Here is a 14,542-nt window from a genome sequence, read left to right as displayed (position 1 = left end):
ATAGAGGTAAGGGCGGAATTTAGCTGTAGCCCAAATGATGGCGAGGCATTCCTTTTCAGTCGTAGAATAATTGCTTTCCGCTTTTGACAGCGACCGGCTAGCATACGATATCACCCGTTCAAGTCCTTCTTTCCTCTGGACTAGGACGGCACCAAGGCCTAGGCTGCTGGCGTCAGTGTGGATTTCAGTATCGGCGTCCCCGTCGAAGTGTGCAAGTACCGGCGGCGACTGCATGCGTCGTTTGAGTTCTTGAAATGCGTCGGCCTGCGGCGTTTCCCAATTGAACTCGACATCAGATTTTGTTAGATGTGTTAGCGGCTCCGCGATGCGCGAAAAGTCCTTGACAAAGCGCCTATAGTAGGCACACATGCCATGGAATCTGCGCACTGCCTTCTTGTCGATTGGCTGCGGGAACTTTGCGATGGCAGCTGTCTTCTGCGGGTCGGGGCGCACTCCAGATTTGCTGATGACATGGCCTAGGCGATCGTCGGAAAACTGATTAGCGGGTCAAGCGCATCGGCTTTTATAGATCAGTCGTCGAATGTTCCAGATTAACTGATGGGACCCGCGTGTCTTCCACAAAGTTCTACACCATTCGTGTCACGCGATGAAATCTGATAACACAAGGTTCGGCGACAACAGACACGCGGATAGAAGCGTCGATAACTTTCCAGAAACGTCGGATACATGCAGGCGCGTCCCTCGCTGTGCGATTACAGTTGTTAAGCGGCGAAACGTGGTTGCCCGATAAAGATAAGTACACGTGTCAATATGTACGGCTATACACTGCTTTGAACGAAACATACAGAATTCCGTATTTTTGTTATGCGAACATCCGTATTATTGTGAGAAAACTTAAGCTGTCTGAATGAGCGCTCGTACTCGTAAAGTTTCAGCCAACAATATGTTATTGAACACGCAAACTGTACGCATTATGAAGATGCGTACAAAATGTGAGAGCTAGCCTTCTACCAAAAGCTGCAATAACAGATCGTATAAATATATATACGCATCTTCTATTGCGGTCGCAGTTTGCCGCGCATATGGGCCTCGCTGATCATATGCGCAAATATATGCGTGTTCTCGCAATGTTCTCAAATTAAACGGTTTCTAGTTAATAGTTGTAGTTTAAGTGAACGAAGAGCCGTGGACATACGTGCATACGTAAACAAGCTTGCAGCATTCAGTTGCTGGTGCACTGGGAATGACATTGGTGCTCTGTATACGCCAAAAATTGTGTGCACTCTAAATCAGTACCGAAACGCAGGGAGTGGTATAATGACCGTAACGGCATTTACATTTTGCAACAAATGGTCTCGAAGGGGGCTGGCGGCCTATAGATCCAAGTACAACGGTGGGATGAAATTTTCGAATGCAACAAGCAATTAACCCAAGTGTCAAAGGGCATTGCTGAACTGCAATGTAGTTGGTTTAACTCATTCCCATAATATTTACAAAATATCTCGTCTCTGACAATAACTGCCCATTCATTGAGACAAATCGATTACGCATAATCTTCACTGTTCATGTGTTAATTCTTGCGATAAGATGTAATCGCAAACATTTGGCTCTTCATCTTGAACCAAGACCGGTAAGCGCGCTCGTTCTTGTACGGTAGAATACAGAACGCGAACATGCACCGACATGTGTGTAAACTACTGGAAGGTGACTGAAGATGAAGGACCTATTACCGTGCTAGTACTGTGTGTACTGTCAAAAAGAAGAAAAAAATAATACGGAAAGAAAGAATGCCCAGTGCCGAGATGTAACGATTCAAGCTTTATTTCTTTTTGACCTAGCATGCAACACCATTAGTTCCATGTGCTTTATATATGGGTAATGTTATGACACAACTCATTATTTACCCGTTCATTACATGCACCAACCAGCCCAAATTGTCTCTATGCTAGAGATTATGGACGCATCGCAGTGCATTGCTTTGCACTTCATTGCAGCACAGGGGTTAGCTATCCCCAGTAGCGAACGCTTTGGTTGACCTCCCTGCCTTTCTGCTTCTTGCATTCTCTCTCCCTTTGTATAAAACGCACTAACTTGTGGGAGAGAAAGTGTTCTCCTCTTTTAGAATTCAATTAATTGTCAAGCAATTATATTGCAATTCCAGTAGCTGTATCGACCGGGTCCCGGTCGAAGAAACCAACAGCAGGCGTTTCAAGACAACAGTGAACAGTTATGTTTATTGCGCTGGGCATTTTATACCAGAGCGAGGGAAAGGGGGTAGTGGAAATAGAGGGCAAGGAAAGGCACGTGTCGTTCCAGCTTGCCAAGATAGCTTGTGCTCGTTGAACTGATACGATACAGTAACTAGAGCACAAATGCGAAAACGAAACCGATTCTGTTCTCCGCGCTCACAGAGTGCGGCACCAGGGGGCAGCGCGCGCTGCGCGTCCGTTAGGAGTGGCAGACGGAGCTGCACATGTGTAGTCAGCCGGAATTTTTCGTGTCGTGTTGTAAAAGTTGTTAATTTGCCGTAAATATCTCTTGATTTGTACTCAAGAGTGAAGCAAGACTCCAAGGAAGAGAGATTGACGCATCGGGAGCGAAGAACAGAAACGATGGATGGTTACGCTGCTTGGGTCTCGGCACGTTCGAATTGGCAAAGTTCCGAATTAGTCGCTGTGTTTTGTACGCTTGTGCGCTCGTCATTTGCCGTCATCGCGCCGAGATATTTCCGCTGGATGTCTTTCACTTCGTGTACAAAACTCTGCACGCTGCGGCATCGAAGAAGTTGTCCTGTGTTTGGGTGCACGTATGCGCTTGAACACGGATATATCCTGTTTGCTCTCAACGGGTGTTCAACAGTCTACGCGCACTCGTAACTTGCTCATGAGGTAAGCCCATTTTAATCTTATTTCGTTTGCATAACGTAGGTATTAAAGTGATGTGTGGTAAGCCGGTGTCGCGAACAGAAATATTCTTTCAAAAGACCACTATGCAACGTCTTAGGGCAAAACTGACGCATGAATGGGGAAAGGGATCACCCTATCTTTTCAGATCGATTCCAGTCGTAGCGCGATCGGCTCGATCGCAATTTCCGTGAGGTACTTCTAACCTTTTGCTCACTCGCGTTAAAAGCGTAGAATAAAACTGCGTTCAGTTGCGCACTTGTATTGACGCTTGTATTGGCTTGAGAGCATACTGTATCCGATACAAGAACTTCTGTTAAAATACGGAAATAAACTTTCGAGGCAATAGCAGTCGCTCACTACCTGTGATCGTTACTTTCTTGCTTGGGTGCACGTTTTAATTGTGACCAGAAAAAATAGTTCTTTGCTCTGGCTGCTCTGCTGTGTTTCCTCGGTGCAACTTTTTGCAGTGCAGCAAGACGTGTTGCTTCGAATGATGTCTGGGCAGTCAAGGCATTCGTGTCAGTAAGCAAGCAGTAAACGGGGTATCAGTGCGAAAAAAATTGGACATACAAGAGAAGCGAATGGTATCTTCATTGACTCTCTTATTTTACGAATAATTCAGTTGTATTACTAAAGCGGAGAGTGGATATGCATGAAAGTCAGATTGTATTGATACTCAGCAAAAACAAGGTAACTTATCATTACTAATCAATCCTTTTCTTTTACTGAAAGGCAAGTTGCTGTTGTGCTGGAGCTGAGAAGAGGTCTGCTGCCTGCAATGGGTCCATCTCTCAAGTTATCGCAGTATTGTAGCTCTCAAAGTGGGTGGATTTTTTTTCTCTTAGCTATTTGCCACCTGAATCATGACTGCCACCTGAATCAAGCTGTGTAGATGATCACTGTTAGTGACATTGGAGTGCTGGTGGACAAGCACTCCTTTATGATTGCAACGCATATGACAGAGTGTAGCTGTGGCAGTATGCGAAGGTGTTAATCTATAAGCCAAATTAGGTTCTTTGAGGTAATATGTTAATATATTGATGACATTGGATTGTAGTCTAGCAGGCAAAAATGCTAAACAAGGAGAAGTAATTTTAATTTGCACTTGGTTAGATGTGCAAGCAATTCAGGCTGTTACACATGAAATGGGACATTTGTAGATGTCTTCTACAATGCTGCAGTCCTGAATAGCTTCAGAGTTTAGTGATACCACTATAATTTCTCTGTAAAGCATGCAGCACAGTTTAGCATTGGGGGAGGCTGGCATTAAGAGGCGTCTACTTACTTAGTTAAATGGGGTTTAATGGCGCAAAAGCGGCTAAGGCTGTGCTGCGCAAAACATGAGGTGTTTTAAAATCCAGTTAATGAAGGAAAAGGCTTTGTTAATAATCTATATTATGTGTAAAAATCCAGTGTCTTCTAGAAATTTACGAACGTCACATAATGGGACTAGCGGATCATCACATAAAATTAGAGCATGGTGTAAAGGTATGTGTAGTTGATATAATTTGTGCAAAAGTGTTCGTCTGTGTGTTTCAGTCTGCGTACATGTGAGTAATATGTGCATAACTGTTTGTGGCTGTTGACATTTCTCGCATGTTGGTGTGTCTTCTTTCGTAAGTAAGTAATTGTGTGTGAGGTGTGTGTGCCCAATGCGTAGTCGGCATAAAACTACATTGATGAACCGCTCCTGATGGTAGCATGACTTCCACTCGCCAACTATGGGTTTCGTGAGATGTAGTTTGTTGTCAGCACAATGGTCCCATTCGCGTTGCCATTTCGCCGTTAAGGCTTTTCTAATCGCGCGGATGCTATCTTTGTATGGAAGTGTTGTGTTTGTTATCTCTTTGTTCGCTGCCATCGATGCATATCTATTGGCTGCTTCGTTACCCGGTATCCCAACATGACTTGGTACACAGCAGAAGTGGATTGATCTCCCATATTTGTTAAGTGCGACCATGTTTAGTATGTCCCTAAACAGGGGTTCACACGCAGATTTTAGGTTTAGAGCCTTCAGTGTACTTAAGGAATCAGTGTAAATGACTGTTTTTGTGCTTGCCAGTGATAATCTTTTTCACTACACCCCATACAGCGTAAACTTCAGCAGTGAAAACAGAGGCATGTTTTGGTAGACGAATACTTCTTTCCCAATTTTCTGTTACGGCCCCTACACCCACGTGTTGTTTTGTTTTGGACCCATCAGTGTAGAATTGCATGTGATTTTGATATTGGTCCTGAAGAGCACGGAATTCTTGTAGAATGTGGTCGTGAGGTGTGTCTCTTTTCCTTAAATGTGTTAATGTCCAGTCGCACAACTGCGTGAAATCGTACCACGGGGCCAACCGTTCTGGTTTCTTGGAAACCTGGAGGACTTCGTGGGGAATTTCATAATCCCGACACTATTGCTCATACTGCCGTACAAGTGGCCTAAACATGTTTGGTTTATTTGTGTAGTGTAAGCGTGAGTTGCACTGTGTGACGATGTTGTAGCATATGTGTTGCGGTGATGACTGAATTCTGTGTACGTAAGGAAATGTGAGGAATGCTCTGCGCTGCTGTAATGAGGGTTCGTTACATTCAACATATAAACTTTGAATAGGTGACGTCTACTTACTGTGAAGTTCAAATGAGGTGTTACTGTTCGGGTGACTATATATAATTTATGGTTTAATTCTAATCTTGTATGAGGCAGACATAGTTTACCCACTTCGTTAAACAATAGAGATGTAATATCTATGTATACAAGTATTACCCATTCATTTATGCCATGTGGACAATGGCAGAAATGCATGGGCAATACTTGTGTACATAGACATTACATCACTATTGTTTAACCAAGTGGTGCCCCTGCATGCTAAATTTTACAGGGCTATTATTAAGTAATGTCAACTTTTGTTGTAACATTAAGGCGCCCTTTATATTATTACAGATTACCACCATTGTGTACCATCATAGTGTGATACTTACACTAAATGTATTTGACTTTGCTATAAAACCCTGCACAGTGGTGCATCATGAAATTTTTTTCTATAGTTTCTGGCCTCAGAATGCACTTCACGTTATATTCTTGTTTGCAACAAAAGTATAATGCAGGTTTCTCTCCTTATATTTTGTGGCACTTCAAGCTGCGGCGAGCTAAACCACTGGGCAGCAATACTGGAATCGCTACTGCGTGTGGAGCTGTCTTCAAACACACACGAGGAATACATAATTGCTTTTTTAGCACAAAACACTGGAAGAAAGACGACAGAACAAGGCGCTACTCTCAACTGACATCACTTTATTGCGTCCCTCCTTTGTAGACAGCAGAATCTAGAAGAACATGCGCTGTGAACACCATGTGCAGGAACCACCAACATCTGATCACAAGAGCACACTCATACGACAGAATCCAAAAAAACCATATTGAGCACTGTACAAGGTTAAAGAAAGCACACTAATGCACTGTGACCCCAATGACTGTATGAAGAAAGCTTCCGATAACTCTCTGGCGGTGGTATCACGGCTCTTTTTCAAAATCGTAGTATCAGGAAACATTGCGAACATAAGCGATCCATACCAACAGGCACAGGTTCCCATTTGGCTCAACATTGTAAAATATGGAAGTGCAAAGCCATGTTTTGTGACACTATGATTTTGAAAAAGTGCTGTGATACCACCGCCCGAGAGTTATCGGAAGCTTTCTTCATACAGTCATTGGGGTCACAGTGCATTAGTGTGCCTTCTTTAACCTTGTGCAGTGCTCAATATGGTTTTTTGGATCCCGTCGCATGAGTGCGCTCTTGTGATCTGTTGTTGGTGGTCCCTGCACATGGTGCTCACTGCACATGTTCTTCTAGATTCTACTATCTATAAAGGAGTGACGCAATAAAGTGATGCCAGTTGAGAGTAGCGCCTTGTGCTGGTCGTCTTTCTTGTGTCCATTGTTTTGCGCTAAACAAAGTATTTATGGATTCGCACCAACTAGCCCGCCGATGCATTGTGTTGAACGCAAAGAAATGCTGCTTTGCCTTCTTTGACTGTGTTGCGGGCGCTTCTGAAGTACTGTCTGTCCAATAACCTTGGTGGCATGGAAGTGCCGTCCACTTCTATGCGTTACTTTCTGTTTCATTGTGGCATCACATCACATTATATTCATAATGTGTATGTACTTTTTCTAAGAGACCCATATTCCTATCCTTGTGTTATATTTGCTGTCGCATTATTTATGTGCAAATGACCAGTGCTCCAAGTTCCATTTTATCGCAAAGTAAACTACTGGTACCTAAACAGTTCTGTATATCAGAAAACCAAAGCCGAACTGCCGAACACTATCAAGCAGCAGCCTTAGTACATTGTCAAGTAGTCCGATTTTATTGGTTATGCAGAGGCGCACAAAGTACCTCTTTATTACTTGCTGAACAATTGAGCTGTGTGAAAACTGAGTATTTATGTAGCTTCAACCACATGCTATTGGCCATTGTTCCTGCCCTCAGCAAATGTGGAAGATTATCATGGCATTTCTTTTTCTAACTCTTTTTCCTTATTGCAGTGGGATTACTGCATGTGTAAGTAGGAAACGGATCACATAGGCAATCAAAAGCCAACAATGTGTAAACTTGGAACATTGATTGTACAGTTTGGTGACCCAGAATAAGTAGAAATACACCATAAATGATTGACGATTAACTTTTACTTGACACAGGGCTAGAGCATACAGTGAGCATACTGTATGCTCATACGGTGTCACATCAATTTAAATTTTAGTGTAGCTTTACAGTGTACGCTTCTATTGTTGCATTCTGTCAGAGGGATGGTAATGTTTCGCGTGTCTATCAACTAGACTGTCTATATACAGTAGTAAAAATGTGCGAACTGTATTTTTTAATAATTTCATAGAATGTGTAGAACAATAAAGCCATACAATCAACGCACAGTGATGTGACTTTCTCTGCACATGTTGCAGGTTCAAAAAAGTATGGTGGAAGCTGTTGCCAAGGTTCCGACCAGAAAAGACAGCCAGTATAAAAGGGTCCACACCACTGATCTCTACTACAAGGGATGGACAGCACATCGAGCACCTTCGACTGAAGCCAACCTTGTCCCGGAAGTTGGTGCTTCACAACTTTGCGGCAGCACTTCGTTTGCACGGGTGTGTGGCATTTCTTCCCCTAACATGCCTGCCAGATGTGCCATAAACTACACAAGCAGTGTTTCGAGGTGTCCAGAATTTTTCCATTGCAGTGTTTACAGTGTAGCTAACATAAGTGGCGTGCAATGGAAACACTGGTAAATGAGAAAAAACTTGATGTAAGAGAACACTATCGTATACGGGTTCAGATTGTCATAAAAGCGCTTACCAGACATGTAGAGACCTCCTAAAATGTGAAAAACCACAAAGAAATGTTTTTCGGCAGCAATATTATCTGATCGCATGCACTAGTTAGTCCACCATATGCCCTGCTTCCAGGACAAGCGCCTGCATGACACCGCATTTCCATTGGATTCACCTGCATCCGGTGCGGTGTGCTGCATCCAGCAAAACATTAGAAATCACTGGTGCACAGTGTTTTCTGTCCCCTTTCTCGACACCTACTGAACACCTGGTAAACTGTTTCCAAAGCAAAAAAACAGAGGGAAAGGGCTCTGAACACATTGCATTTTAAAGTGGCTGTTACTGGGTAACGCAAGTACTGTGGCATAGTAGATTTGCACCAGGCAACCTGGGCGCCCAAAAAGGGCTGCTGTTTACTTTCAAATGGCCAACGTATTGTGAGCATGTTGAAGTTCTTTTTTTATTCTCATCGCTTATTTAGCTAGTGAAGACAGCTTTCACAACTGGAGAAGAAGCCTTGGAAGCATGAAACACTTCACAAAACCAGCTTCAATATATCGTGTCTGCATCACAATTTCATGGCTGCATGAGTGAACCCTCTGGTTAACATGTAAGAGTGTTCATGATGTTTGCCATGCATTATCCACTTTATTTACAGGTCAACCCTATCTTGAGATTTAAGCTGATGTTGCGTTTAGAGAAATTATGGCCGAGAGCCAGCTTTTGAGAATACAGATTGAGCTCGACAGATTAAACGCTAGAACAAGTCGTTGAGGATTTCAGATCAAGAATCTTGAAAGGCCGGTTCATTTAGTGGTGTTAATATTCTGCTCAAAGTTGTTGATTGTTACGTTCATATGGTGCCCAAGCATTGCGGTAACAACTTCACTTGGAGTACATAGCGAGGGCGTATTCGACGTAAGCTGCTGGCTTTTTTCTGTGTTTTCAAAAACTGGTTTCTTGTTCAGTTTAAATTTTCAAATTTCGCATTGTTTATTAGGTGTTGTGTCCTGTTTCCTTTTCCTGCAGCTTCTTAGTTAAACATCTGAATAGTGAACACAACTTGACCTTTTGCTTGATTTTCTAGATTACCGCCCTCGATGCAAAACAATTTCACTTCAAAACTGCTTGTACCGTACTGAAAGAATAACTTGAAGCAGCCATAACCACCAATAACACGCAAGAGTTGATTATGAAAATTGTAATATTGTTTTTTGATCTCCAGGGTGTCTTAACTGTCGTGCACCAAGATTTAGAAATATGTAAATGCGATGTAACTAGACAAAATGAAGGTAATGTTGTTTGCCGTCGCTTGGAGATACTCTGATTATATTTTGCATTCTGCCTAATTACATAATTGTTAATTAGTTAATAAATATCTCAAATAATTATATGAAATGTGTCAATGAAAAGTTGTAGAGCAATATGAAAGCCTCCTTATACACTTTTTTGTTACTGTTACTCATTGTGTGCTACATAAAAGTGTTTTTCCAAGGAATAAGCCTGCGAATACACATAAAGTGTCTTGAGTGGCCAGTCATGTGTCAGTTTTGTGGTGCAAAACCACGAATACACCTTAAATGGGTTCTTTTAAGAAAAAGACTTGGCTCAGAAAATTATCCTTCTTTATGCAGCCTGTGGAGACAAGGTTTCTTAGACATGGCCATGGCCCTCAAGGAAGATGCCGAGGCCACAGGCAGTTCCTCCAGTGACCGTGAAAAGGTCCCTGGGGCACAAGTCTAATTTGGGACCCCTACCTTTCTCCTGCAGCTTTTCTGTCTGTTTAGCTAACCAGGTGGGTCAATGATGGCAAAGGGAAAAAAGGATCAACAGCTTCAGACGTAGAACTTGCTCAAGCTCAACGTATTTTTGGTGTGAAGTTTTTCCCTTATCATTTATCAAAAAACGGGTAATAAGTATATGATATGGTCTTCATACGGACACCTCTTTCCCACAGAGAATTAGCAGTAAAAACAGCAGCTTATGAAGGCTTGAATATTAGCTAGGATGATGTGGCATAGATAGGATAATGATTATGAATGTTTCTGGTAAAGGTAGTGGTAGTAGAGCGAATTATCAGTTTATGTATAGATTAAAAGACATTTCGTTCCAATGCCAGAATTTTAAATCATCCCAAATAATTCTTGCGTTTGATAGTCTATGCGCATTGAGTGACAGTGCTTCTTGATGGTTGCTTCTTGCTGACATCATTCTTATGCTGCATAATTCACCTGTTTAAATTCCCTATTTCTCCCGTTCAAGCAACTTTACATTCATCATAACATACCTTGTAGATGAGTTCCAGAAACTTGCTGATGAGATTAGGGGGTGGCGTGCACCCCAGGCTTAGATATGCATTCAAGAGCCTAATATCTTGCAGATGTTAGAAATACTCCTGCTAAGCAAGTTCTTGGTGTCATACAAGGTTATTTGCGAATACGAATTTGCCTAAATTTAGAAAACAGTCAATCTAAAACATGTCAAGCAATATCGCTGACAGTACACACACATTCCAACGGAACTAAATACTAATAAATATAGCACCAAATGCAGAATCATTGGCATGATGCCATTCTTTCAGTGGAATAAAATCTGTCCTGCGTTGTAAATCTGGAATCCTTTATAATCCAGACTACTAAATGCCTCATGAGGGTTGTGACGTAAAATATGCGTGTATTTATTCCTCGCTTTTTTACTTTAAGACCCGATAATGCTTAAACAGCAGTGAAAGAACTGAGATCACGGTACTTAATACTTTATATTGCTCCACAAATCCATTTCTCTGCCGATCGCAGCATTTGACACTAACAATTTTTGACAGAAAATGTGAGACAGAAGGCACATAACACACAAGGTGGTGCTATTCACTTTGATTGTTTGGGAACAAAACTCATAATGTACATGTTATGGCCCTACGTGTCATTGCCTTTGAACAACAAAAAGGTAGGGGGTTTGCGTTTTGCAAAACTGCATGGAGGTTTTTACTGTGTGCAGTTAAAATTAGAAACCTTCACAGCTGATACTAAATACATTCTCCACAGCTTTAGGTTATACAGGTGCACTACTTTACACAGAACACACTCTTTTACCTCATCACTGCCCACACTCTTAGGCAAAGTTACACCCTTTGGAGTGCCCCTTGTGCCACACAACGATAATCGTCATCTGCCTTGTTGCGTTTCCTTTCTTTAACGCTGCGAGCCCTGTACTTTCCAGTAACGAACGGCATGCGCGTTATCAGCATGATAGCATTCCCGAAAGGGAATGCTATCATGCTGATAACGGGATTGCACATGATGGGACGGCACATCGCTCTTCACTTATTTGCAGAATATTGCATTCCAATTGTGTCATATGAGATGAATCCATTAGAGAGCTTTAACTTGCCCTAAATTTATTACAGCTCTGTACTGGTAAACTGGCAGCAGCTTGCAGTGCTTGTGGAAAAACAATTGTAACTGCCATATTATATGTAACTGCTAGTGCACTGGCATCGGCAGCAGCAATAGTTAGGGTACACTTGTTTCTTCTGTTCTGGGGTATGCATCCTCCACGAGAAAGTAGTTTTTTTCGTCTTCCTCTTCTACCACATTGGAATGTGAAATGGGGTGTAATTTGTAGGGTATACTCTTGCATAAACTTCATGAGCATTTATTCTTGTCTGTGGCACAGATCATTGTTGCTACCACTATAAAAGCAGTTTACAGCACCCGTAGGGAACAATCTGTGAATCTTTAACGAACAGTAAGGATAATGAATAATCGAATAATTTTTAGTAATTTTCAACAAATTTAGCACTCTTTGCTTTCCACTGTGCTGTTTTTCAAACTGTAATGTTGGCACAAGGTTTGTCTGCGGGATGTCATTTTGTGTGAATGAGTGCACTTGTGCGCATAACACCTCATCGTCAACATTCTGCTGCACAGAATGTCATTAGCTTTCGTATGCATTGGTCACTATCGGCTGCTCCTTTGTTAGTTGGAATGTAGCATTTATGTAAAGCACATTTGATGTTCTAACAAAAAGCATTGTGCCCTCTTATCTTCTAATTCTCCTACTTGATGCCTAGTGCTATATTAGCATGGTTGACACCATGAGAGTCAGTGTGGTGTATAATTGTCTGGTGGGGTGGGGGGTGTACATTAACTTAAGCAACTTTTCCAGACGACTTGAATCAATATTGTGGAATGCTGGTTTTTTTTTTTCAATCACTGTTACCAAGTTTCACTTTGGTTGTGGCAACAAGTTTAATGTAGTTCGCTAGCACTCCTGCCAACACATATAATGTGCAGGCATCTGTGTTGAAAAAAAGACCGGCTAATGGTTTGCGAGGAGCTAAGGTTCATTTAGACCATTAAATTTTGAGCTTACACCGGTGGAAATAACTGGTGAATGAAAGCACACCCAGGAGAACTGACCATAATATTTTCTTTCAATATAATAATGCTGAAGCTTTGAACTGCATATGAACTGACTTGTTTAAAAAATGACCCATTTCCTTGTTCAAGTAAGACAAAGGTTCCACAGGAAGACAGAAACTTGAAGCCGTCAACAGCAGCATGAATATAAACAGCGCTCGACGTTTTGCAATCTTGCACCTGGTTATCATATTGTCCATCCCATTTTTTTCCACAGGCTGTTCTTTACTGTTTTATGGTCATACTCATATTACTTTTAATGTCCCTATTTTTTAATATTTCGTTAATATATCTTTTCTTCATCGGCTTTTAACAAAATATATATTCGTAATGTGCCTTCATTTACCATTTACAGTGATCTTAACCAGATGAATCTTGATACAAAATTTATTTTCCTTAATTCTTCGTTTTCCTTTTCCAAAAGTGCAAACTGTTTATCTTGATACCTATTTTGTCTTCTCGGAAGATTAGGTCTGCTGGATTAATGACTGCTTACATGTGTACATCATTTTCTGTTTTGGTCACCCCTACTCTTTGCAAGAACTGATAGTAGTGCTCATACCCGCTCCATCACAATCACCACTGCTAAGCACGCCCTTCCTTCCTTTATTTTAACACTTTGGCTTCTCTTGACCTATTATATGCACCAGTTTCTTCTCCCCCAATGAGGCTAGGGGCCAGTGAGCTATGCACAATCCAAAACAACACAGCCAAGGAAAACATTTGCTACCCTAATGACAAGCACCTATGTCGAAATGTTGGCTATAGCAACATCCCTTGTTCCAACAATGTTGGTCTACTTAAATGTTTTTCTAACACAGAAGTTACTGCTTTGTCGTTTTCTGTGATTATACTTTTTTGCCGCTTTCTTTAGGATGGATATTCACGAATACTATTTGTTTCTCCTAACAGCAGCAAGTTTATCCTTGCAAGCATTTTGGGTCAAGAACAACTTTCACCAGGAAGAAGTGCAAGACGAGTGATTGAAGAAAATAAAGTTGCTTCTGTGATCTAAGAACTTGAGGACTGAAATGTTGCACCTTTGTGTATATATGCTATGCAGTGCATTCATATCACAAAGTGCAAAGTGTTTTATCTCTGCAGCCATGTCAGTGTGTTGGCAAGACAATTTTCTTAATGGTGACCTGCTGCTTTGTCTATGAGCTGTCTTCATGACATTTGCATTAAAGGCGATGTACTATCGTGGACAAAAGTACCCTGGAAGTGCGAGCGTTGACCAAATTGCATTTCTGTTCAAGACCGCTGAAAACAGTGGGTCACGTATGCACATTCTGAAAGCAGATGGTAGCACGGCTGATCCCAGCAAATAGTGCACCATAAAATTCGGTCGACTCTCGCACATCCTGGGCAATTGTGTCCCCGATGGCACATTCTTCGAACAATGGATATGCTCTGCAAGATGAAATACGGGAAGCACCTGTACTTTAACGGATATAGTACAGATTTAGCATGCGGAGTCTTTCGTTTTCTGAATACGGCAAGCACCTGTATTTTAACGGTTATAGTACAAATTCCGCATACAGTGTGTTCTGTTTTCTGAATACGAGAAGCACCGTACTTTAACGGTTATAGTACAGATTCAGCATACAGAGTCTTCCGTTTTCTAGATACAGAAGCACTCGTATCTTGTATTACGGTCTCTCTCTTACAGTTGTCCGTTCTACGGAAATGACCGTTCTTAATTTACGGAAGAGTGTTCGGTCACAAATTACCAGCAAATTTGCTGTAAGGTAAGGAAAATTTTTTTTACAGTGTAGCCTTGGCGACATCTCTGGCTTACAGCGGCGTCGTTTCAAAAACTGCCAAACAGTCGGCCTCTTCATCCTTTGCTTGACTTGGAAGTGGCAATTTCGATAACGCATCGGGCACTTCCAATTGGGACCCTTTCCGATACCTAAGCTCGTAACGATATCCCGCCAAGA

General features: G+C 41.8%; 1 long non-coding RNA gene across 2 annotated transcripts; it reads left to right on the top strand.

Moving 5' to 3' along the window:
* Positions 1-2,194: 2,194 nt before the first annotated feature.
* LOC129381581 (uncharacterized) lies at positions 2,195-13,617 on the top strand. Of its 2 annotated transcripts, XR_008609762.2 has the most exons (5): positions 2,195-2,849; positions 3,600-3,688; positions 7,813-7,998; positions 9,816-9,976; positions 13,512-13,617. It is a non-coding gene; the product is annotated as an uncharacterized lncRNA (long non-coding RNA). The 2 variants fall into 2 exon arrangements; XR_008609761.2 differs by lacking the exon at positions 2,195-2,849 and having other exon boundaries at positions 3,293-3,688.
* Positions 13,618-14,542: the final 925 nt, after the last annotated feature.

The sequence above is a fragment of the Dermacentor andersoni genome, chromosome 11 (genome assembly GCF_023375885.2).
Source record: "Dermacentor andersoni chromosome 11, qqDerAnde1_hic_scaffold, whole genome shotgun sequence".
Lineage (NCBI taxonomy): Eukaryota > Metazoa > Arthropoda > Arachnida > Ixodida > Ixodidae > Dermacentor > Dermacentor andersoni.
The sequence above is the reverse complement of the archived record's forward strand: the minus strand, read 5'-3'. Positions and strand labels throughout refer to the sequence as shown.